Here is a 26,570-nt window from a genome sequence, read left to right on the forward strand (position 1 = left end):
GGGATATTGCTTCACATATGAAACCCAAGATATGGCCATGGATGATGACGATAATAATAGCTGTTTGCTTAGTAGGTCATTGTGTCAGCATGATTTGTGTAACATTTTAAAGTCAGGGTTTTTATTTTTTATTTCATTTTTTGAGATGCGAGTGACACACAAACATGCAGGCTTATGATTATTGGTGTCAAGTGTCCCCACACAGTGTATTTTTGGCTTGGTTATGCAACTTATACTAAAAGTGTTAATTTTACTAAATTAATTGGTACGTTATCCTGTCAAGTACACAGTCATTTGATTATACACTGCTTGAAGCTGTAGTTTTATGACAACATCCCAAGGTATTAAAAACTCAAAATGATAAGTCTTGAAAAAGAAAAAAAAAAATCTACATGTTGAAGTCCAGACAACAGAATAGCTCATTGGTTCGTTCTTACGGCAGATGAATGTCACCTGAATCCACCTTTGCTTAGTCAATTACAAAAACATGACTTGGTACCCATCGTACTGTACAGTCCATGTGACTCTTATCAAGAGAAAACATTGTATATCCTTTCCTTATCAGCTGTACAACGCCACCTTAAAGGTCTTGTCCCATTGGCTGAAGTCTCCGTATCATGTCAGCTGACTGGATAAATGCTGTACAAGGTCCTGCAGGGAATTGCTCAGAAGAAAGATCACAAAAATTTATGACTTGCATAATTGCTATTGGTGTCAGCAGAGTATTGTTGTTTACCTTCTGGGATTGGTTTGTAGTATATTCATATAGGGTGGCTTGGTAGTACATATCTGAAATTGTGTACAGGATGAGTGGAAGATGGTCATTATTTCCTGAGAGAGGAAAACATTGCTCCCCGTGGACTATCATAAAGTGGACAAAGTAAAGACCTGCCCCACAGTAATGAAGAGACGGCGTTCTTGGGGGAATAAGGATTCCACAGGAAGCAATACGGAGGAGAACACGGAAAACAGTGAACAAGATGACTCCTCACCTCTGAGGTCTTCTTGGTCGTTGGTGAGTCAGTGATCAGTCAGTCACAGCTTGGAGCTTGTTGATGTTTTGACAGTGTTTGTCATTCTCTTTTGCAGATGATCATGGAGAAATATGGATGATTACACTGGTCTGTACAATTTTTCTTGCATGGACTTTTTCAACGGATTTTGAGTAATTTGGGTGCGCTGAATCTGAATCTGGTGTTAGTTTTTGCAAATTACATCACGTTTTTGAGATATGAAAACATATTTCTCGTATTAAACATTGAAACAAAAGCTGCAGTCTCGCACACCTCTTCGGCGCCATAAACGATATTGCGGCTCTTGTTCACATTTCACAAACCTGGTTTAAAAACTATGCTTTTGAAGCTGCTTTTATGCATGATTAGTGGCGTCAAACTTGTGAGTAAATGAGCAACTTAATCCATCAACACTGAACATGCAGATTGCAAAAAAATGTGATGTGATAGAGGAAATCTGAGCTCAGATTCGGATTCAATGCCCCAAAATTACCCTAAATCAGTTCTCAAAGTCTATGCAAGAACTTTTTTTTGGACCAGTGTAATCTCTTTGAGATGCATTGATGTGTTAAGTGTTACTTGGCAAACGTTTGTGGCAGTTATGATGTAAAGTGTTTGAATTTGTTCCTGTAGAATAGGCTGTTGTTAGAACGAAGGTGAAGGAGGTAGCCTATTGCACAGTTCAAAAACAATGCGGTGGCCATTATCTCTGTGATTACTATTGCTTGCCTATTTTCAGACTGTCCATATCAGTTCCAGTGTGATATAGACGTTGCGTAATTAATACTTGACAGTACTCGTTCATGTTATTTCAAGACTCTTTACATTGCCCTGACATTAGCACAAGTAATCCAACCTGGAGGTCAGAATATGTTAGAGGCACTCATTTGTAATTATTTAAGGTGCATCAGCAAAATGGAGCCTTTGTGGGGTTTGGCTTCCTAGATTGGAGGAGTAATGACCTGTGGTGGTTAGGGATGGGTATTGATAAGATTTTATTGATATCGATGCCATTATCTATTCTGCTTATTGATCCGATTCCTTATCGATTCCCTTATCGATACCTCTTGTGAATTTTGTACTAAAAGTAGGCTTTACAGGTTTTCTATGTATTTCATTGAGTCTTAAAGTAAATAAATATGAAATTGGTCACTGTATCCTTGATGTCTGGACATAAAAATAAACAAAATGGTGTTTCGCTTTGAAGTTATTAATTCAGACTGGATTCTATCATTCTAACTTGACTAGGCAGAGAGCTGCACAGCGCTTGGAGCTGTGTGAACATAACGGAGGACAATTCTCATTTCTTTCTCGCAACAAGACAGGAGTCCCAGTTAGTAACTTTAATCCGCACAAAAGTGACTCACGATTTCACATATTCAGGGATGCAAGTGGTGAAAAGCAAAAAAAGCTGAAACCCAAAATTACCCCCCAACACCACATGTACGAAAATGTTTGAATTCTAGAAGCTCTGAAATGCAATCTGGGACTATTCTAGATAATAAACTGCAGTGAGTGCAGCAACCATTTAGTGAGGGGGGGAAAAAAAATCTTTCCTTATTCAAACTCATTCCAGTAGTAATCTGCTCTTTCTAGGATGCAGCAGTTTTCTAGTTTGGCAGATAGTTCTGGAGGAAATCACTGAAGAAATTAACACATTGAAAATATGGTTTGACCAAAACAAACTGTCATTAAACTTAAATAAGACAGGGATGAAGTGGTGGATGTGAGAGTCACTAGGTGTTCACAAGAAACACTTATTTATTTCTGTACGTATGTATGTATTTATTTATTTATGTATGTTCATTGTTAGTTTTGTATTTTCTGTTGTTTTATTCAGGTTCTTTTTGTCTCTTTCTCTAAAATTGTATATAATCATTAGATTAGTTATTATTACTATTATTGTTGTGCTTGCTATTATTATTAATATATAAACAAAAAATTTAAAAAATATTGCAATCTATAATACATTTGACTCTTTTACGACAGCAAACGCTTGACAGCTGCAACTGCTTAATGCTAATTTTAACATTGAAAATGCCATAGACATGCTAATGTGTTAGCATCGGTCCCGTTTTTAAGTTATAAAGTACATTTATCAACTGTTTCAGAAGACCATAACAGGTCAGTTTAACATAAAAAAGGTAAATAATACTCACAGCCATATGCTCTTTAGGGTTTTAACCGGGGAAAGTGAAAGAAAAAAATTAACCAATGAAGCAGTGATTGAAGCACTGCTTCGAATGGTTCAAGGTTCAAAGCAAAGCCGCGCTGCAGAAAAGTTGATTACAAACCTGCTGAAGGGTCTGTAATCAATGTAGAGAAATTATAATTTTCCTGACAAATACACCCAAAACAACAGCCACTCTGAAGGCCCGATATGGGAATCGTTAAGTAAAAAGGTTATTGATGTCGGTGGATCGAATCATTTCTTAACGATACCCGAAAGAAACCGGTTCTCGATACCCATCCCTAGTGGTGGTGGAGTTGATCAGCGTTCATTCGGCTCTGAATTGACTTGCCATCACTCTGGAGTATGGGCCACACAGATGAGTATCGGCACTGAAAGAATTGAGGAATGGGAAATAAGGTCTGAATGTTACTCTTCTGCACTAAGAAGTGTCCAGTTTATATTGGACTTTTTGGAACTCCATAATTTTCAATGCGTCATCTGGTATCAATCACCTGTCACATCGATCTATATTCACAGTTCATTTAGAATCCTTTGAAACACCCGTGGTGTCACAATGACTTGATTTTAAAAGTAATAATTGCACAAATGTCAGTGCAGAGTTGCAGTGACATCAAAGCAGCTGTGCGTTCATGTGAACAGAGCATGTTTAAAGCAGACAGGCACTGGCGGTGCCACTTTGCCCGCAGCTGGTGACAGCCCAGTGCAGTCTCGTCGCATATCAGGGTCCATACACGAAAAGAATCATTGTGAAATGTCAGGAGTTAAGGACAAATTGTGTGTTCTGTGTTTTCCTTGCGCAGTCCTGAGCCCTGGGTGGGGGGGGGGGGGGGGGGGGATTTCTACCAACCTTTGCTGAGTGGTATGTCTGGTCTGGAGGACTCAGCGTGGCCAGGCTGCAGCAATCTGATGAGGTGTGGTTAAGGATTGTGCATCAATATCATGTTTCCAGGCCAGAGTTAGCACATGGTCTGTATGTGGTCTTGCACACATTCTATAATAGGGTATGTCCATATTAACCACCTGGAATGATGGTGATGCACGTTCCGCTCAAGTCTGTAACTGGTTTCTGCTGTGGAAGTAGTGGGAATTTAAGCTGAGATCTACTAAACCGCTGGAACGTGTTCATGTCTGACATTGATTTCACAGGTGCTTTTTTTCCTGTGTCACTGTGATTTAGGGGTGGGCGATATAAATGATCTATTCGGTTCACGGTATAAATTTGGCTGATGGTGGAGATTTAGACTCCACCGACCAATTGCGGTAATGCTTGTTGATGATGTCATTGTATCTTCCTCAGTGACTCTGAATGACTGGAAAAGGCTGCAGTCAGTGCTTTGGTCACAGGTTCCATCTTCACCTCGGCAGATTAAAACTTTTCCTTGTGAGAGTGTAAAATTATAAGCTATTTTAACCCTCTGGAGTCGCCTAACTGAATTCAGTCATGTAAAAGTCACTTGACCGAATTAAGCAATTGTCCCATTTTAATGGGACAATTGCTTAGTCACTGAGTCTGGTGATTTTTTAAATTCATCAGACTCAGTCTGTGTTTCAGTGAGTTTTAAAAATGCAAAAACACAAGCAGGAATGGCGAAATGAGATTATTCCAATGCACAAAAATACATGTGGAACAAGACAGAATCAGGCGCTCAACATTAATTTTTTTTTTGTTATTTTTTTATTTGTTTATTTTAAAAATTTATCTTTGCAAAGGGACTATATGACCCATTCAGAAACACTTCCATTACAACTTTTACACTTACGTTTATATCGCTGTATATACCGTTACCGTGAAGGGATTCAGTTTATATTGTGTTATGAATTTTAAGTCATATCGCCCAGCCCTACTGTGATTGTAGTTTTGATTTATCTTCAGGTATTTAATGCTCCTGAGATGACTTGCGTCCATCCTGCCTTTGTGCAGATATGGTACAACCTGGGTAGAAATAAGTTTCCTCTGGTTTTCACAAAACAAACAGAAAAACAAATCTGAAAAACAATTTGTGTAACTTTTTTCTGTAAAGATGAGAATTTCTGAGGGTGGCATGTATATTCTGGCAGTAGGTATTTGGGAAACATGGATTTAATGGTTTATTTAATGATGACAGCTTTTTACAAAGTTTTTCATTCTGCAGCTCCCCCAGTCCTCCACTCCCCTCTGTTATTTGTGGCTTGACGCTGAACAAAAGGTCAACGCTAGTCAGGAGCCCTCAGGTTGCATAACTCCAATGACATCACCTGGGGAATGTGTTTACAAGCTCCAGTGAAGTAGGCCATGACCTTAGAAGAGAACAAAATCTTATTTGCGAAGTAGACAGCATTAGCCTTTCACACACACTCACTGTGTTGCAATGATTGCAAATATTCCAGTTCCACTAAATCATTTGTAATGTTTGCTTCCATAATTCACATTAATACTGTCTAATTTAAACATTCTACAAGGTATAATATCCCTTGGCTTGATTTTCCTCCAAGACAGTTGACATTTACAGACAGATTTTCATGTTTTGGCTAATCCAATGTGAGCTACCACATTTTTTAACATTTTTTTTATGAAGTGTGAATATTCCCTCAATTTGCCCCCCCCCCCCCCCCCCCCAAGAAACAAAAAAAATTAGATGAAGATTCTAAGGCATACACCTCTATGTAAAAGTTTCAGATACATGTAATGGCCACAACATGATGCAAACCTCTTTAAACAGGATATCAGCTGACTTAATGGGAGGTGGAACACTTGTCTTTTCTTGTTGCCTCTCCTCAGCTTTTTCTCTAATGTTACTGCTTTGTGTTAGTGTTTTAGGAGCTTTTGCACTACAGGGACAAGCTCCAGAGTACTGTACTACCATCTTCCAGTCACAGGTACTAGTCCTATTTGCTTCTGTTCTTATGAAGCTGAATGGACTTATGTAAACGTGAGTGGAATGCAGAATTGACTTTCACAGCCTGTGCTACTTTTACCTGCTTTTTTTTTTTTTTTTTTTTGTCTGCATATGTGGTAAGGTGTGGGGAGGTGATGGTCTAGTGATTAAGCGTTGGGCTTGAGACCAGAGGATCCTCGGTTCAAACCGCAACCTGACCGGAAAATCACTTGGGTCCTTGGGCAAGGTCCTTAATCCCCAAATTGATCCCGGTGTGTAGTGAGCTCCTTGCATGGCAGCACCCTGACATTGGTGTGTGGGTGTGTTTGTGTGAATGGGTGGATGTGAGGCATAATTGTAAAGCACTTTGAGCTTTTCCATCTGATGCAGATGGAAAAGCGCTATATAAATGCAGTCCATTTACCATTTAAGTGTGTGTGTGTGTGTGTGTGTGTGTGTGTGTGTGTGTGTGTGTGTGTGTGTGTGTGTGTGTGTGTGTGTGTGTGTGTGTGTGTGTGTAATGGACGGTGCTTGCATGACGTCGCCCATTGGTTTTCTATAGAGATCCAGAACAGCCAAAATGAAGCCAGTGTCTTGCTATGTTCTATACAGCACCATGTTCACAGAAACTAAACGACAAACTCATTAATATATGAAGGGGTGGAGCATGCGTGGCTCTAAGTGTGACGAAAGACACCTGAACATAGCCCTCTCAGAGTCTGAGCCAGCAAACCTCTGTTTGGGTGTTGATTAAATTATATTTTTGGAGACTTTGCAGTGGTTTTCCTAATGGTTTACTTAGTTGTGAAAATTAGGAGTTTATGAGCTGTGTATTTTTCTGTAATCATACATCAAGTGAAACTACCGGCGTCTGCTAAAAGTGCTAACACCATTAGCATACAATAGTAAATCTGACGAGTTTCACTCAAACGGACAAATGGCTTTGTTTAATGCAATTAAAGGTGAAACCTTTTTGTGTGACATTTGCAAAAGACTAGTGCAGTGCCCATAGGAAGTTTGTATTCCTATAGAAAAATGGGAACTTAAGTAGATCTCTCATGGATGGTCATATGAGGCTGTGTTTGAAGGTGGGATATGGAAAGAGGTGTACTTAAATTATTATTTAAATATAGTATTTCGTATCATTTTAAAAATCAGTTTGATCAATTATATGAAAATAACAGGATTAAACAGGTTTTTGGAAGAGAGTCAGACAAAATTAAACAGAACACCTTTTTACAGTGTTGTCATCCAACGTAATAATGCATTACCACCACCTTCTGCTCTGGAGTGTGAATCACAACACCTAATTCAACATCTATATGCGCCTTAAGTCAAAAGTGATGAAATACGGCTCATATCTCTCAGCATCTCTAGTTTCAGTGATAGTTTTGTGGCTGGTTTTGGTATTGACCTTTTTTTGCACCATTTTTGTTGGGCCACTTCATGAAGAGGCCAAATATGGTCAATTGGCAACTTCCTCCAATTTTCATGAAACTTGCAGAATTTGCTCCTATAACAGGGTACAGGGGCCTCTGTAAGTTTGAGTGCAGTGTGGCAAACCATTTTGGCTGTCGTTGCCACCTGGTGGCCTTCCTATTTGGCCACCAGGAGAAATCACTGTTTGAAAAAGTGGTCATTTTGCATTTTGGTGGCAAAAAGCGCCCCTTATACTTGTGCGCTCAGCCAGCCACCAAAATTTTCATCAAAATCAAAGTAAAAGGTCCTAATCTATCATCACATGCATAAAAGACCTTGGCTGGTGAAGGGCGCAGGCCACACCGCCCCTGTGAAATGTGCACAATTAGAAAACATAGCGATTTGCAGCGCCGCCTATGGGCTGCGCCCTGAGTCAGCTGCCAAAATTTGCACATTTTTGGAGGGTCCATACCCAATAGACTAACACAAATAAAAATCAGTTTGGCTCACTCAGGGCACACGGAAATATGAGCTCATTTTGACCCCAGATTTCCTGGACCTCCTAAAAAAAAAAGAAGACCCAATCAAGGATTAAAAATGTAACCCCCCTCCCCACTTGCTTCTAACGTATATCTACCTATTAAAAAAAATTGGGACAAATCTGAAGGGGGTCATAAATCACCACCTGCCTGACTCATAAATCTTAAGTTTCTTTTCTTCATGCAGACTGTTATTGACAATTCGTGTTTGCCATAAATGTCTTAATACCTTGTTTTTGTCCTTCTTGCAGGCAGACACCATGAACTACGTGGGCCAGCTGGCAGGTCAGGTGCTGGTAACCGTAAAACAACTATACAAGGGCATTAATCAGGCCACATTATCGGGCTGTATTGATGTTGTGGTCGTCCGTCAGAGAGATGGCAGCTACCAGTGCTCACCATTCCATGTGCGCTTTGGCAAGTTGGGTGTGCTGCGATCCAAAGAGAAAGTGGTAAGTGCAAAGAAAAGAAGGCTCTGCTAACCTCATGTTAACCTCATGTAATGCCATCCACTGACATCGTGTACAGATTATCTGCTTTCCTCACTGCAGTGAAAAATCGCATCAGAAATTTGTCCAGCTTTTCAGACTTCACCATAACAGCTCTTCATGCCTCCAGAAGGCTTACGGCGTAGTGGATTTGTTTTTTTGTTAGAAGAATTAGCAGCATTAGTTAGCTCCTTCCTTGTCAGACAAATAATTGAGATTGACGAATATATTGTCTATTTTTTTTTTTCTTTTTTCCCTTCTTTATGTTCTACTATCATAGTATAATTACACAACTCTGGAAGAACGTTCAGCTTCTGTGAGTGGAGAAACTCGGAATAGTGTAACATTTTTATTTTTATCTTCATTTTACATACGGTCCCAACGTTTTCTGATTTGTGGTTGTTTCTGTTGCATTTCTGAAATGGTTTCTCCTCATCAGTCACGTTTTGTGCTTAAACACTACATTAAGCTCAAGATTGAACAAATAAATACCTTTGGAAAATAACAGCTGTTAAAGTTCAGACTTCTCACCTGCTTTTGTGATCTGTGTGTCTGAACATCACCACAGCTTCTCCACATCAGGGTTGTTGTTTTTTTTTTTTTTTTTTTTTGCTCAGTTAATTCATATATTCTCATTTTTTAAATATGTTTTTAAAGATATTTGACCATTTATTTATCTCTTGATCTCATAAATTCAGTATACGACGCGCAACATGGTGTGAACAGGACAGTAACGTCAGAATCACACCGGGAGAGAAAGTTCAGAGAGAAGTAAAGGCAGCTCCATGTTCACTCGGGTTAAAATCCTCTCTCTGCTCCGCGCTCGCTGCGTGCACTGATGGTTCTCAGACTGTAATGTGTTGTGCCTCCATTCAGGAATCTCCCTCCCCAACCCCCTCTCTCGCAGTCTCTTGACTCCGCGCGCGTGCACACACACAGACACACACACTGACAGCTCCTTCGGTAAACTCCGCATTTTAAACGACTTTTGAAGAAGACGGTCACTGTTTTAATCGGCCGTCTTATCCAACGGCAGGATCGATTGCTCCTCAGCCTCCATGTTATTGTCCTGCCTTAAGATGAGAGCGAAACAGTGAGCGAGGCTGCAGCACAATGACGTCAGATCCTGAGTCGTTTTATGCTTTGTGGATAAAATAAATAATTCACGGTAATTGCGAATATGAAAAATAATCGCGAATATAAAAAATAATCGCGATTGGCGAATATTGTAATAATTGTGACAGCCCTAGTCAGCAGAGGGAAATAGGACATGTTTACACATTCTTATTGTCATTTTGCCACATTTTTAGTATTTTGGAAAAAATTATGATCAGTATTACGAACGGGCTTGCTATTTTCCTGGCATCAGTGTTATGTATTAAGGAATAATTGATCACTGAGGGGAAGGCTGTATGCTAGAAAAACGCTTTAAAAAAAATCGTCCTTTCAGCACGGCCAAAACATAGGGGGATCGGCGCCCCTATTTCCCGCCTTAGAAAAACCCCTGCAGTGCTAAACCTACCTGTGTATCCATACTGGCAAAAAGAGGTGAAAACCAAAAGAATTGATATTGGCATAGATTTATTTGTCATCCTTCTTTTGTGTAAACTGCAGATCAATGTTGTAAACATTTTGATTAAATATTCAGTTTCTGGTAATGTACTGTATATCACTGTAACAATGAACCTGCCCATGATTTTTGTACATTATAATATAGTGTGACTTCAGCAAGGCTGATTTACGTGCTAGTAGGAAAGCATGGGTGATGATTTGTAGGGGATTGGCTCTTTCTCACCACCTACCCAGAATGCTGATGGCTCTTGGTGAGAGGGGAATGATGAAATGAATGGTTTCTATGGCAACAGCTCTAAAACTTGAATGCGTGGGATGTGCAGGAACCCCGAGGAAGAAAGCTTAGAGCTGTTGTGTGTCAGTTATTTGTTTTCCCTAAAAACATTTATATGCCTGTCACACTTAGCCACGTTTCCAAAATGTCCACAAACAACTCGAGAGGACCCATCCAGAACCTGTACAACTTAAGAGACCAGGAGATACAGCAAAGGGTGCAGCGTGTTCCCCAAGGACGTGGAGGATAAGGACGTGCTTTGGACATGTTTAAAATATGCACGTTGAGGACGTGGGCAAATCAGGATGGAGTAAGAATTAAATAAGGAACTATTAATGACTTAACCTCAGTAGGGACTTCACTGATGCAGCACAAGTGTGGCACATACCAGCAGCCCAAAAAACAAAACAAAAAATCTCACCCACCTCTTCCTACAAATTCAGATTGCTTCAACGTGTGCATGTGCACACAGACATGGATGCATGGAGAACATTTCAGTTTGTTTACCTGCAGCCAAAAATATCTCCCACAACTCTTGCTTCAAAGCATGTGCACCCGTATGTCTGCATGCACGCCCAGACCATATTTCAGTATGTGTTTATAATAGAGACTGCATGTTGGGAGGAGAGACATTTTTGTGCATGTTGCTTGGAGAACAAATGGAAAGTGCAGCACCCAACACAGTATTGATGGGACATATGCAGTGAGACTGCAGCATGTGTGCGTGTGCACATGATGTGATTGTTTGTAGTGTGAGAATAGAACAATGACTTCTACTTTGTATGTGTGCTGTTAGAAATTAGTGGGAACTTGCAAGATCATGGCAGGGACTTGTGTAATCAGGGCAAAGTATTGACTTGAAAACAGCACATTTTTCTATTTTGACCACATCCCCACTGTTGATCAAAATTTTCAGGACTCGGTGTGTTCTTCATGGTAGCCTTCTGAGTGTGACCAGGTTCCCATACGTGACCCTCGCCTTTAACAGGAGATAATTTTGACATGTTAATTATGTTTATTACAAACTATTTTCAGAAACTGTTATCAGATGAAATACTGACTTTATATGGATTGTTAATAGGGCACCCCAGTCTCATTTGAACCCTGTATGATATCGCGAGATTTGACCACTTATGGGGACCTCCGCTCCCTCTGTGCAGATTCATGTTTGTGCTCCGGGTCATAAACAAACTGCAACACATGTCCACTTTTCCACCGCATCGTCACCTTTTCTTTGCATTTTCACTAAATAACCTCTTAATTTTGCTGTCTGAGTGACACAGCTTTAGATAAATAAATCTAAAGTTATCTTCCTTAAACTCAAACTGAGAGAAAATCTCTACAACTTGATATAAATTAATTAAAAATATAAAATCCAGCTTCCTGATGAAGTGGTGTAAAAAAAAAAAGAGAGTTAAAATACAATTTGCCAGAAAGTACATCTGAGATACAAGCCTAGATTTGATGTTTTGGTGAAAGAAACTTTTCTATTTCTTCATAACTGGTGTAAATAAAGTCCAAGACATATTCAGTGACTTGGAAATCTTCCTGTTTCCACCCCCTGACTTGTCTGAAGAAAATTGGCAATAAACTGATTATTATTTACAGGTATTATCAAGTTTTACAGATGTGCTTTCAGTTTGAGTTTGAGGAAGATAATTTTAGAAATTTTTATTCTTTATATTTTTGTATTTCTTGTATTTGAAATGGCATATACAAATTAAAATGTGTGAAATACCAAGTGTTCCAATGCTTTTGGAGGGCACTGTATCATAACCTTATAATGAGTGCAAAATGAGTGTGGTATTATTACTGTTTAAGAATGTTTAATTTTCACTGTTGCTGGACTTTGTGTGAAATTATAGTCATATGTCGTATATCATATGGTACAATAATTTGGCCATATTGTGCAGCTCTACTGTCAACTAGCTGAAAACTTTGAATATTAATTTACATATACATAAAAAAAAATTGCTTAAAGTGGCAGGGGGTTAAGAGGGTTGTAATTAGGGCGGTCTGGGAGTGGAGCCCCCCCAGAAGCTGAAAGGCAAAGGAAAGAAAAATGTTTTAAAAGGCGGGGGGTCTGTTGGAGTGGAGCGCCCACAGAAACTGAAAGGTTTTTAGCCATGCTAATGCTCCCCTGAAGCATTTGCTCAAATAAAGTCTGAAGGACTTCAATGACACGGTGAGATGCTGAAGAGCTTTGCTCGTTCATATGTGCAACATATACATACTAGGTAGTGTTTGCATTGCCTTGAATTTAAAGTTTGTTTTAGGATATTGTGGCTTTCTTAAAAAAAATTGCTTTGCTTTTGGCTGCCCCCAGGTGGTTGGTTTGCCACAGCAGATTCAAAGTGAAATTTTCAGCTGTCACTTGTTATGCTTATGTTGGTTGGTACTAATTAATCTATATAAAAAAAATTGTGCTGAACTATGAATCTGAATCTCTGTTATGTGAATTCTTTCAGATTGATATTGAAGTGAATGGAGAGCCTGTAGACCTGCACATGAAGCTTGGTGACAATGGAGAGGCCTTTTTTGTTCAGGAGTCCGAGGAACAGAATGTGAGCATCTTATTAAAGGCTTGTCTTCGTGTGTAAGACTACAGTGGTGTTCTGATTATCGCAGTGTAAAATGCTGAAAAATGGATCATTTAAAGTTCAAGGAAAACTCAGTTTTCAATCTCAGCTCTATTTTGTCATTCTCTTTTCATTAGGCACATTCATTTTGAACACAGTTGTCACTGTGCTAACAGCTACATAATGTAATTGAAGGATTATAGTTAGTCGCTTAACTTAGCCTCCTGCTTGCTCTGCAGAGACAGGTGCCACAGTGTTAATATCTCTCTTTTTAGATGGTATACTTTAGGTATACTTCTGGATCCAAGTGTCAAACCCTCATGTTTGTCAGAATGCATTTAGCTCCCACAGAAATCATTAAGCTTTCAGCTGTTTTAAAGTAGAAGTCCAAGACAGGGATTATGAGCGGAAATGATTCATTGTTAGAGATTTACTACTTTGTCATGTAGTATTCTGCTTGTAGATTGATTGATTGCTCAGCAGCTGCACCTCTGCAGCCATTCTAAGTCAATAATGCTAGCCCTTTTTTTTTTTTTTTTTTTTTTTTTTGTACTTGATCCTACAGCAGATTGTGCCTGCCTACCTGGCCACCTCTCCAATCCCTACCGAGAGTCACTTGTTCTGGATCTCGGAAGTGGCGTACAGGTCACCAAAAAACCTTGAAGATGATCCTGGTGATCCAGAAGACCCGCCTGATCCTCCAACCCCTAGCACTATGGCCACAAAAAAGAAAAAGAAGCGACGGAAGAAACATAAAGGTGACCCACGGAGAGAGGAGCTGACCCCACCCGTGTCACTTACGACTGGTACTGCTAATGCTGCTAATGCACCTGCTGCTATGCCCAGTACTGGGCAGACTGAAGAAATTTTTGAGATGGACCTGAGCTCTGATGAGGAATCTGCAGTGCATGCCTCAAGGTTGGTTCCTTTTCCGTTCTTGTGTATTATAGGTTTGTCACACTTGTGAGTGATTGGCTATTCTGTTTATGGTATTTTGGTGACAGATCTCCATCAGTATCTACAGTACGCGATATTGATGCCAAATCACCTGCAGCCCGACACAACCTGGATGGTTACCCATTGTCTGATGGAGACTGGCTGGTATCTGACAGGTATGTTTATATGGAGATACTGCTTTGTATGTGGGTGCAGCAAACATGCCTTACCATTCATTTATTTATGGCTTCTTTTTGTTTCCTGTAGTCATGGTTTATCTGAGGCCTTTTCTCCAACGAGTGACTCTGAGCTGATGGTTAAGCCGTCGCAGAGTAGGCTCAGAGCAGAATCCCACATGCAGTGGGCGTGGGGAGCGTTTCCAGAAACGACGAGGGTACAAAACTCTCTGCTAGCATTCATCACCAAATATATTGTCACAGCACCCATCTGAAGCTTTTCTCTTTCTAATATCAGTTCAGCAAGAAGGAGAGACCAGAGCAGCTAAAAACGGTGACCATCGTGCCATCAGAAAGCACACATTTTCGTGTTATCCTCAGTTCTGAGGCTATGGAAAAGGAGATGTTGACTGAAAAAGAAAATGATTCATCCTCATTGTGTACCATTGTGAAGCCTGAACCACGCACTCCCACAAACACTGTGACACCCGTGTCGCCGCCAACACTAGATAGAAGTGAAACCTCCTTAAGTCGTGAAAACCCCTCTGAACCACTTGATGTTCTGCCGTCCAACTTGCCGACTTCCCCTTTCAACAGCCAACAAAGTGATTCACCAATGAAGAAGAAAGGTATGTCAGATGGACGTTAATTTCTGTTGGCGTCCACAAATTTAGTTGTAGTTATACAGGTGCATTTAAAATATGTTAGGAATATTGTTTTTGTTGAATGCAGGTGTTCCAAAGAGGAGCCAGCATCAGGGCCCTGAGGACATCTACCTGGATGACCTGAATGTACTTGAACCTGATGTTGCTGCACGATATTTTCCTAAAAGGTCAGCTTATGAAAAAGGCACCAAATAATACTGCTTTAGTTTATTTAGTAAACACTTTCAAATGCTGAATACATTTCCCTCTGAGATAACCCTGAAAGCCACTGTGTTGTGTTTTGTGGTACATGCTTCTGATGTAGGCCCGTTGTTGTTGTTGTTGTTGTTGCAGTGACTCTGAGGCAGCCAGTAAGCATTGGATGGACTCGGACGTGCGCTCTGGGGCACAGTCTCCGCAGTCGGTGGGCAGTGCAGCCGCTGATAGCGGGACAGAGTGTCTGTCTGACTCTGCCAGTGACCTTCCTGATGTCACCCTTTCTCTGTGTGGAGGACTTACTGAGAACACAGAGATATCAAAAGGTACACTAAAAGGACATTCACTAAATATCAATGCTTAAAGTTTACATACTGCTATTATGTACAACAGGGAAAGAATGTGAAGTATTCCTAATGAATTATTTTCTATAATTATGCAGTTTTGTTAGCTGTTTTAAAGGACATGTCGCATGTGTTTTAACGTCCCAGTTAGCAACACAACATCAATGTACTCATGATTGTAAATTTCCCTGCGCACATGCGCTCGTGATTAGTGGTTTTTGATGTTTTTTTTATTCCTCTCCCGAAGCGAGGAGGAAACGGGTGCATTTCCGAAAAACATCTCACTCGGTAGTTCTTGGCATTTCTCTGCATGTGACATAGTAAAGAGCAAAACACAAACATCCCAGACAGAGACAGACAGAGCAAAACAAATGCGATTCTGTCTGATAATGAAGCTTCTGAGCTTTTTTTGGAAGCAGTGGCTCGGATTTACAGAGGAGACAACACACTTCACCCAGAAACTCTTAACTTTTCAGAGTCTGTCAGATTTTGGAACTTAGTGTTGTGACGCTGCTGTTTGTGTCACAGCTGCTAGTTTCCTGCTGCAGACATGCATGAACACGCAGAAATATGTCTCGTATTGGAAGAACTCAGAAGATGCTATTTTCAGGAGCTGATGGACTATGTAATGTATAACAATCCTGACAGAAGTTGAGTTGAAGGAAGAGCTGCGATCGGACATTATGCGCGAGATCAGAACCCGAGAGCGAGTGCACCTGGACATTATTCTCTGGCCGAGTGGAACTTGAAAATGATCTCTGGCTGTGCATCAGAGTGTGGACGAGTGGACCGTTCCAAGCCTGGCAATCGCAATTGCGATCGTGCACGCGTGACGCATGTTTGGGGGCTTGTTTTTGTTGTGGACTCATTTGGAAATCTCTACACTGCGTGAGTGGAATGTTAAGTTTTTTTTTCTTCCATCTTTTGCTTTGTGTTCTTTTCAATGGAGCTGTTTGAGAGAGTGGTGTGTGTGCACGCGCAGCAGCTGTTTTAACCCCCAGTTTAGACAGACATCTGGCTGAATTTGAACAATATATAATCAGTATTAAGCTTGTAGACTCTCAAGTGTTATAAAATGGTCATTCTCTATAAGGAACTTTTTAAGAGAGAATGTTGAATAATCCCTTAAAAAACTGACATGCGTGTTAAAACAGCTGTTACGCTGTTTTAACACGCATGTTAGCTGTTTATTGCCGCTTAATGAAAGTGAAATGTTATGACTAATTGTCGCAGGTGCACAAAACCTTCTCATAGCTGCAGCTTTTACCGTGACGGCAACAAAATGAACAGTTATCACTTAATGAGTCTTCATAACACAACATCACACTTGTGTAAACTTTTGTAATTAATCTGTGGCTCAGCTCATTGAAGCACATGCTGGGATGCTTCTAGTAACTACGTGATCTGTTGGAAACACTCGAGTACTCACGAGTCCTTTGTTTTCGGCAGTCTCCGTAGCTGTTTACTGCGAATGCCGTATATTTTGAAAACCGGTCACGGAAGTGCACAAAGTATTCCTGGTGAATCATTGGATGGTCACTAATGACCTAAATCTAAATTGTTATGATTTCAGTGCGACATGTCCTTTAAAATTCAGTCTGTCACTGCTGGTGGCTTCTGTATTTTAACAATTCAAGAAGGTAAGATGAACTATAAAGCTCTCTTAAGTTCTTCTCAAAATGCTTGTGCATCCTTTCTGCTTTCAAATGTCTCAAAATATTTTTAAAATACTTTATTGATGCTGTTTCTTGGAAGCCATCAGATGATGTGATTCATGCAAGAAAACATGAATTTGATCTTCTTGTAACACTGTTGAGAAAACAAAATGTAATTTACAATCACTTGTTTTTAATGTTTTTTTTTCTTTCTGTATTTATAGAGAAGTTCATGCAGCACATCCTCACCTATCATGAATTTGCTGAAAATCCAGCAATTATAGATAACCCCAACCTTGTAGTAAGAATAGGCAATAGGTGAGCATTGCTTTCATATGATTTAAATGTAAAAGGAAGGTGTTATTTGAATGTGCAGTGAAACCAAGACTTGGATCTGCTTTGTTTTTTCAGATATTATAATGGACACTAGCTGCACCTTTGATTCTGAGTCTACAAGCCTTTCAGAAGAACTTACCAAAGGTAAACTGGGATGTTTTCTATTTTGCATTGTATGCCACCTGTGTTTTTAAATCATTATCACCTTAGCTTCTCTACTGTTAACTCGTATAGTTGCGCTATTGTTTATTCTAGGCTACAGAGGAGGCCTGGGTGAAGGAGAAAATGCCAAAGAAGTCAGGACGCTGGTGGTTCTGGCGGAAAGAGGGCAGACAGCACAGTCAAGCAGGTGTGCAGATTATTTTACATTTACTGGAAATAAGAGACTGCCAAGATCCTACAGTTTGTTAAATTTGGTGATGAATGTGTCGTGCAGAATGCTCCAACTTAGATCAGGTTATTCATTTATGCCAGATCCTCACCAAAATTTAATAGCTTATTACAGGAGTCACCACTTCCAGGAAGGCAATGCCATAACCTCCATGATTAACCTCAGCACTTAATTATTTATAATTAAAAATCAAGGGACCAATTATCTTGGGGGTCAGGTTCATGCTATAATGTCTCAAAAATTGAGCACCTCTTTAACTTGTGATGGTTTAAAAGATGGTGTGCTTTGTTTCTTTGCCTGTTTCAGTCTGAAACAAAGATGGAAACCAAGAGGAGGCTCACCAAGAGGAGGAAGGACCCTCCATATCACAGGAGAATTTAGTGTAAGTATTACCAGGGCTGTGTGTCTGGTTTACTTGGCGCATGTTCATAGCTATTAAATGGTTTTGTCATGCTTATAAATCTGAAATTTTCTGAGGTTCACCCAACCTTTAATCACAATTTTGATGGACCACATGAGACCTTAAGATTAAGTATTTCCAGCTAGGTCAAAAATTCAAGAATAAATGTAATTACCATTATTAAAAAAAAATTGTATTGCTTTTAAATCATAGATGTTTTTGGGGTAATTTTACACTTTTCATAGCCCACCACACTTTGGAAGACTCTTCATAAATATAGTGTTAATAGAAATAGGTAAAATGAAGGGGTGTGTGTGTGTATTGGCGGTTTTCAATGTTTGTCAATTGCTCAGAGGCAAATCTTGACCATCTGTGTGTAAAGTATTTGAATCATAATTTTAAAAAGTTATCAGTGGGATGCTGTGAACAGTTTCTAATCTGTGTAAAAGTATTTCAGAAGAGAGGCTAAATGTTTTCAGTCTCAGTACAGTTTATGAAGTGTGACAGTTGCTTCAGATAATAAATGTGAACACAAGGAAATGATGCCAGGAAACAGTAACTGATTATGATGATGTGGCAGAGCGCTGGAACACAATGGAACACCTCATTACCACAAATGAGGAAATAGAATAAAGATTAAGATGCTAATTCTCAGCCTGTCCATTCACTTTTGCAGGTTCATTGCTTCATTTCAGAGAATGTAAATCCTGATAATGTGTTTTAAACTTTAAAATATAATGTCTTGAAAAGGAGGAAATTTAAATTAAAGATCAACTTTATTCACCCCGAAGGAAATTATTTTGCCAGAATACAGAAACAGTAAACAACGGTTAGTTAAATATACACAATTACAGAAAGTGTTAGTAGTTGAATAGAAATAAAAAAATGTAACTAAAATAAAAGTAGGAATTATACATTCTGATTGCCACAGGTAGGAAAGACCTCCTGTAGTATTCTGTGGTGCACCTCGATGGAGGTGCTCTGACAGGATGTCAGTGTGGCATGTAGGGGTGGATGGTCTGTCCAGGATGCTGAGCAGATTCCTCAGCTTCCTTCTGTCCGACACCTCTGAAATATACAACTTTATTAAATAGTATATAGTGGTAGTAATCAAAGAGTTAACGACCCTGATTTATGTACAGTATAACTAAACGTCGGAGGGATTTTTTCCCCCCACCTTCTGTGTTTTGTAGATCTAAAATAGGGGACACATCGAGTGATGAAGAATCCAAGGAAGTGAGCGCTGTGTCTTGCCAGGAGAGGCTGCAGTCAGTGGACAGTCAGCACCACCCACACACCTACAGGAAGTCGTTACGGCTCTCTTCTGATCAGATAGTCAGTACATTCCCCCACATCTCTTTCAAGTCACCGCAGCATTTTCAAACTTCCTTATATAATGTTTTTCTACACAGAAATGCACTTGTTGGTTTGATTGTGGCTGTTGATTTTTAAAATAATGTTTTTATACAGCTCTGGCTTACTTAGTCTTATTTGGTGTGATTCTTTGTTGTTGAAAGAAGAAAAGTAAAATGGTAAGGAAGCTGGTGCGGCAGGCTTTAAACAGGGAGGTGTCACAGTGGAGTGTTTGTAGCATGTATTTTTGGTAATATTCCTTTAATATCATGCTCAATATCCTCTCTCTTCTTGTAGCAGAAGGAACAGCGTGGTTTTTAATAGTGGAAAAGTGTCTTGAAAATTATTTTTACACATTGTTAAACCAGAGCTTGCCAAAAAAGTAATGGTTTGACAAGGACTCAGTTAAGTCTTCACACACAACTTACTGGTTTTATCTAGCAGATTCCACTGCCCTCTGCTGGCCGTGTTCTGAACTGCTCAGTCTTTCTTCCAACACTTTACTTAAATACTAAAAGAAATAAAATTGAAGAATGTCAGCTGTAGTGAATGAAATGGACTCAAACCATTTTATACATTTCCTTGTTTTCAGGCCAGCCTTAAACTGAAGGAGGGACCAAATGATGTGACATTTAGTATCACCACACAGTACCAAGGCACGTGCCGTTGTGAGGGCACCATCTATCTGTGGAACTGGGACGACAAAGTCATTATTTCTGACATTGATGGCACCATCACAAAGTAGGCTTATTATTATATTATATTTTATTTTGTTATTCATGACAGTTTCATGCTCCTCTAAGTAATGATGTTGAGTGGGTAGGATGTACAAGATGATATAAGCAAATTAGCTTTATATATATATATAATATATATATATATATATATATATATATATATATATATCAGTTTTAACAGCTGATTCCAAAATGCTGAAAGATCAGGAATAAAAGGTTGACAGAAATATCAGCATTTATTAGGTTAATCCTGTGCTTGTGCAAAAATGCACTGTTCAGTTTGGAATTTTGCTGTCATAAACTTACTGCAAATGACTTTCCAACTAATCTTGACCAACTGATTCTGTAGAGTCATTCAAGTCCAGACTAATGACTCATCCAGTCTCCCTCTCATATGGCTAGCATACTGGTGTCGCAGACCAAACGGTCCCCCCTAAAAATTGGTCCGCCCTGCCTTCACTGCGCATGCATCATTTGGGACCACAGCAGCTTGTCTGAGACTGAGTCTCTACACCCAAAGCAGTTAAAGGGAATAATATGATTATTAACCATCAGATGACAAAGTAAAACCTCTTAAATCATTCTAAAGTCAGTTTTAGGCAGAAACAAGGCTGTTTTAAGCAGAAACGAGGTGATAATCCGTGAATCGCTACTGACACTTTGAAATGATGGAGGCGCAGTGAACGCAGCAGCAGCAGCAGCAGCAGCTCATCTGGCTACTGTACTCTGATTGCTTCCTTCATCTTTTATATGAAATAATGCTGAATTTATGTAGAAATGATTGTTGTACAAAAGCTTCAGGTATTTGTCACTGAGATAGATGATGACTGGAGTGCAGTTTTAAGCAGAAACGAGGTGATAATCCGTGAATTGCTACTGACACTTTGAAATGATGGAGGCGCAGTGAACGCAGCAGCAGCACTCTCTGGCTACTGTACTCTGATTGCTTCCTTCATCTTTTATATGAAATAATGCTGAATTTATGTAGAAATGATTGTTGTACAAAAGCTTCAGGTATTTGTCGCTGAGATAGATGACGACTGGAGTGCAGTTTTAAGCAGAAACGAGTGATAATCCGTGAACTGCGGCTGATGCACAGAAATGACGCATGCGCAGTGAAGGCAGGGGGGACCATTCCGTTCTGTCGGCGACACTGGCATAGTATCGAATTATGTTTCCTCTCCTTTTTAATCATGAACACGACAAGGAATTAAAGTATTTTCAGATGTCGTTTTCCAAAATCAGGATGCTTTGTGTGGATATGTTTTCATGAGGCTGTGATGATGAATCTGACTGAAACGAACAGGTAAGATTAAGACTTTACCCCATGTGTATGTTTTTAATATTTGAAACAGTCTGTTTGCATGAGGACTGCAGTTTTGAGACAATCAATGGACAGCATCAATGGATGTATTTCGACTTATGAGTAACTTACATGAAACGTGTCAAAATCTCGTAACTCACCTCCAACCTATGTCCCGCATATGCAGAACATATGTCATACGCTGGCATACGTTGCAAATATTGTGCATGCCCAAAATTTTTCGAGATACTTGCGTATTACCACGTATATCAGTGTGCTTCAATGCGCTCTTAAGTTATACAAAACTAACCCATAACTTATTATACGTACTCCAGCATATGCCAGCATTTTTAATGTGGTTGGCTAAATTGTCACGGTGTGACGGTGTTTGACCTTACTCATGTGAAGTACCTTGAGGCAACATTGTTGTGATTTGGTGCTTTAAAATAAATAGAATTGAATCACTGTGCAGTCAGTGTAGGTCTAGTAGTTTTTATTATTTAATGTCATGGTCCTTGTTTAGGGCTAGTGGCTGGTCATCACCTTAGTATTTCCTGTTTTTCTTGTTGTTTAATGCTGGCAAATTATACTGTATTTCTTGTTTTTCTGATGCCTGATTCTGTTTTTTCTTTCTGTTTAAGGTGCAGCTCCATTCAGAGATGGGTGTGGTATTTGTGCTGGAGACCCTCCTGTCCTGTGCACCAACCGCATTTCTTGTATATTTGTTTTGTAAATTGTTCTGTAATTTGTGTTCTGTGTTGTGTCAGATGGTCACCCCTTTGAGTCTGGTCTGCTTGAGGTTTCTTCCTCAGAGGGAGTTTTTCCTTACCACTGCTGCTCTGGGGGTTAGACCTTACTTGTGTGAAGCACCTTGAGGCAACTCTGTTGTGATTTGGTGCTATATAAATGAAAATAAATTGAAAAAAAAATTAAATTGTGACTCCATTAATCCTATGTTTGTACTTGTTTGGAACAAGTAGAGCTGAACTCTGTGACAATCAAATTTTTTATTTCAGCTAAATGCCAACTGTAAATGTTCATGCTGTATTTTATAGCTTCAGAAGGTCATAATAGAATAGAATAGAATAGAATTTATTATTATCATTGTACATGACACCAAAAAAATACTGTGCATGACAATGAAATTAAAAATAATCTCTTAAAAGCACAATTAAAATAAATAAATAAAATAACAACAAAAGTCTTCATTACATTTGCCAAAATGGTAGTAGGTGTCTGTTTCTCTTGGTACTTCCGCCCCCTCTCCTGCTTGTTTCCGGTTAACAAAATCAGGCCACAGAATGTGACGGGTCTCAGAATTAGCAGTAACACTGTGACGTGCAGCAGCGGTGTCGTCGTGGTTTTCGTACTTTCGTAGTCGCCACAGCACAGTCGCGGTGGTCCGCAAAAACTGGAGGTCTTTCACAGCCATTAATATGGTGACGCGCTGAAACAAACAACATTGCTATCGTCGGCTTGCCGCTGAAGGAGCAGAAGGGTAAAAGCGACAGGGTAAGCGACAGAATGGTCTAATTCCATTTCAATAATTGACCGCTGGTTGTGAGAGAAAGTTTATTTTCTTCAGATTATACCCTCGGCTAATATTAGCTGCTGGTTGGCTAACGTCTCTTGGCTTTTGCTTCAGCTCGAGAGACAGAGCCTGCTGGGTTTTGCTTATGTATTAACGAATTTGTCGTTGTAGCAACATTATGCTGAAACCAGAAAGTCATTCGTCGTTGTCACGCCATTAACAGCGCTAACGGGTACGTCAAAGCTAGCTTAGCACCGAATCCATTCATTTATTTTTCCGTTACTCTTCTGCTGCAACGTTTAATGGCCTCGTTTTAATGTAGTTGAAAACGCCACATAGCAGGAAACTCAAAAGCAAGTTGTACTTTTGGTTTCTGTTCTTTTAATTTGCTTTCATGTTGTTAAAATGTGATACAGTGGTTAATGGCTGTAATTGGGATGCTTGGACCCTAATACAATGCATGAGTGCGCATTATGTAGAGATTTTTGTTGTTGGCCGTTTTAAATCCTGCCTAATCATCACACCACCTCCTTCCACTGTTGACTTGTAATTTTCTCGTTCTCTTTGTGGCACACAGCCCCAGTCGAGTGCTGTGTGGTAGGTCTGTTTTTCTTTCTTTTTATTTTGGGGATTATTATGATTCATATAAGGTCAGCTTACAATGAAGAAACTCCAGTTTCCCAGAATTCAAGATGTTTACATAGTTGGGGACTGCAGATTTCAGTCAATGGGTCTAAAGAATTTTCTTTTTTTGCCAGAACAACACAGCCACATCAACTGGTGACCACAACTGTCATCATCACATAATGTTTGTTACACTGTTTATAGTACTACCTTAATGAGATATGAATCCAGAGCTGTTTCGTGGGGTGGATCCTAAAGGCAAAAGATATTTGCCCAACCGTTGGGCAGATAAGTCATACATTGAATTAGGGCTGCAGCTATCGAATATTTATGGAATCGAGTATTCTATCGATTATTTTGGAGTAGTTTTGTGTTTTTAAACAATATCAGTAGTGGCAGGCTCTCCCTAAGCAATGGCACAATGTCGCTGTGCCATCATGCAGATTTTTAACCCCTTAACACCTGAATTTATATAGCTGTATAAAAAATGTTTTGTGTGTGTTTTTGTCCTTAAGTAGATAGTAAATAATGTTGAGATTATTAATTTCACTTGCACAAAAAATAAATAGTAATTTTGATATTTTGGTAATGACTTTGTTATATTAATAATAATGGTATGTTGCAAATTTGCGACAATAGGCATACTGGTCAATTTGGTATGTTTCATATTTGAGTTAAATATTGTAGCATATATGCGACAACAGGTGTTAAGGGGTTAAGTTTAGGATATTCCCTCTCTGTTTTCCCAGGTAATTATTTATTTTTTCACATTATTAAGTTTTGGAGCTTTGCCAAACCATAAGCCCAGGCGCTCTGTGAAATCTTCAGTCTGCGGACAGGACATTCTTTTTTTTTTTTTTCTTATTGCGCATTTCATTTGCACTTTTTATTACTGTGATTTATTCAGTGTTTAGTGTATACAAGGTCTGTTAGAAAAGTATCCAACCTTTTTATTTTTTCCAAAACTATATGGATTTGAATCATGTGCGCTTGCATCAGACAAGCTTGAACCTTCGTGCGCATGCGTCAGTTTTTCACGCCTGTCGGTTGCGTCACTCGCCAGTGGGCAGGCTTTGAGTGAGCACTGGTCCACCCCCCTTGTCGGATTTTTATTGTTTAGGAATGGCGGAGCGACTGCCTCTTTGTTCCATGAAAATTTTTTTCAGAAACTCTGCCAGACAGCCAGATGGAAACCATTTGGAAGATTCAGATGGCTTTCGGTGAAGATTCTATCGGTATCACATGGATTAAGGACCATTAAAACTGGATTAAAAACGGCCCACGGTGGCGGAGGGCGCACCGCGCCCCGAGTGGCCATCGACAGGCTGGAACGAGCAGATCACTTCCAAATTTAAGGCTCTGTTGATGCAGGATGTCGTGTGACTAGCAGAGAAGTTTCAGAAGAGGTCGGGATCAACACTTTATCGGCACATTCCACTGTTAAAGGAGATTTTGTAATGAAAGCGTGGGACAAACAACACCTCCGTGTTGGAAGTCTCACAGGACAAGTTGGAACATGCCCAGCTGTTAAACAATTTCTCGGATACTCACTCGACTGAAAAGCCACCGAAAGCCGTCTGAATCTTACGAATGGTTTCCAACCAACCAACAGTTGGGCGTATAGCCACTCCGAATCCTAAAACCTTAAGACATCCCTGAAACACCTTAGAAATGAGAACATTATTTATGCAGATTAATGCATTTGTGATATATCTGTCTATAATTAAAAGTAATATTGTAAAGCTGTTTTAAATTAGGTAATTTTGTGCCGTTTTATAATGACTTACAGAGAAATGATTGTGTTGCGGTCACTGACCGGTCACTTTATAAGGTATACCTCGCTAATACCATGTTGTACCCACTTGGGTCTTCAGAACTGCTTTAATTCTTCATGGCATAGATTCAACAAGATGTTGGTCCATATTGACATGATGGCATCACGCAGTCGACAGTTCAGCCAGTCTGCCCATTCTCCTCTGAGTTCTGACATCAACAAGGTGTTTTTGTCTACACAACTGCCACTCATTGGATTTCTTCTTTTTTTGGATCATTCTCTGTAAAGTAAGTCCCTTCGGCTGCTCCCTTGTTTGCACTTGGGGTCGCCACAGCAAGTCCAAGGTCGATCTGCATGTTGAATTGGCACAAGTTTTACGCCGGATGCCCTTCCTGACGCAACTCCACATTACATGGAGAAATGTGGCAGGGGTGGGATTTGAACCCAGAACCTTCTGAACTGAAACCAAGCGCATTAACCACTTGGCCTTCTCTGTAAACCTTAGAAATGGTTGTGTGTGAAAATCCCCGTAGATCAATAGTTTCTGAAATACTCGGACTGGCCTGTCTAGCACCAACAACGATGCCACACTCAGTCACTTAAATAAATCCCTTTTTCCCTATTGTGATGCTCGGTTTGAACTTCAGCAAGTTGTCATCACCATGTCTAGATGCCTAAATGCTTTGAATTGCTGTCGTGTGATTGGTTGATGAGCTATTTGTGTTGTGTAGTATAAAGTGTCCGGTGAATTTATGTTGTCCAAAGCACTGTATTATTTGAAGGTGCTCAGGCAGGATTACACAGAACTTTGAAAACGGTAGAGAAAAGACATTAGTCCAAATTTTTAAGTGACTGTTTCAGTCTTTGAGAGTATGTCTCTGCTGGATTCTTGGGTATTGTTGGACTGTCAATGAGTTATTCAGGGAAACTCTGATCTGGCATGACCTACTTCTTGTGTTATGAGTGAATGCTAGCAATGAAATGGCAATGTTTATGCTTCACTATGTGATGCATGGCAGCTAAATGCTTTGCAAACAGACTGTCACACTGCATTTGTGTGTTGATGGAAGAAAACCATCATCTTAACAGAGTAAAAGCATTGTTAAAACACAGAAGGTAAGACAAAATTCTGTGTTACCAAGCCAATTGTATACAACAACCAAGCTACCAAATACGAGGTCTGTCCATAAAGTATAGGTCCTTTTTATTTTTTTCAA

At 39.7% G+C, this 26,570-nt stretch overlaps 1 pseudogene; it reads left to right on the forward strand.

Moving 5' to 3' along the window:
* The first annotated feature begins 711 nt into the window (after nucleotides 1-711).
* On the forward strand, nucleotides 712-20,137 carry LOC117521567 (annotated as a pseudogene).
* The last annotated feature ends 6,433 nt before the right edge of the window (nucleotides 20,138-26,570 follow it).

The sequence above is a fragment of the Thalassophryne amazonica genome, chromosome 12 (assembly GCF_902500255.1).
Source record: "Thalassophryne amazonica chromosome 12, fThaAma1.1, whole genome shotgun sequence".
NCBI lineage: Eukaryota > Metazoa > Chordata > Actinopteri > Batrachoidiformes > Batrachoididae > Thalassophryne > Thalassophryne amazonica.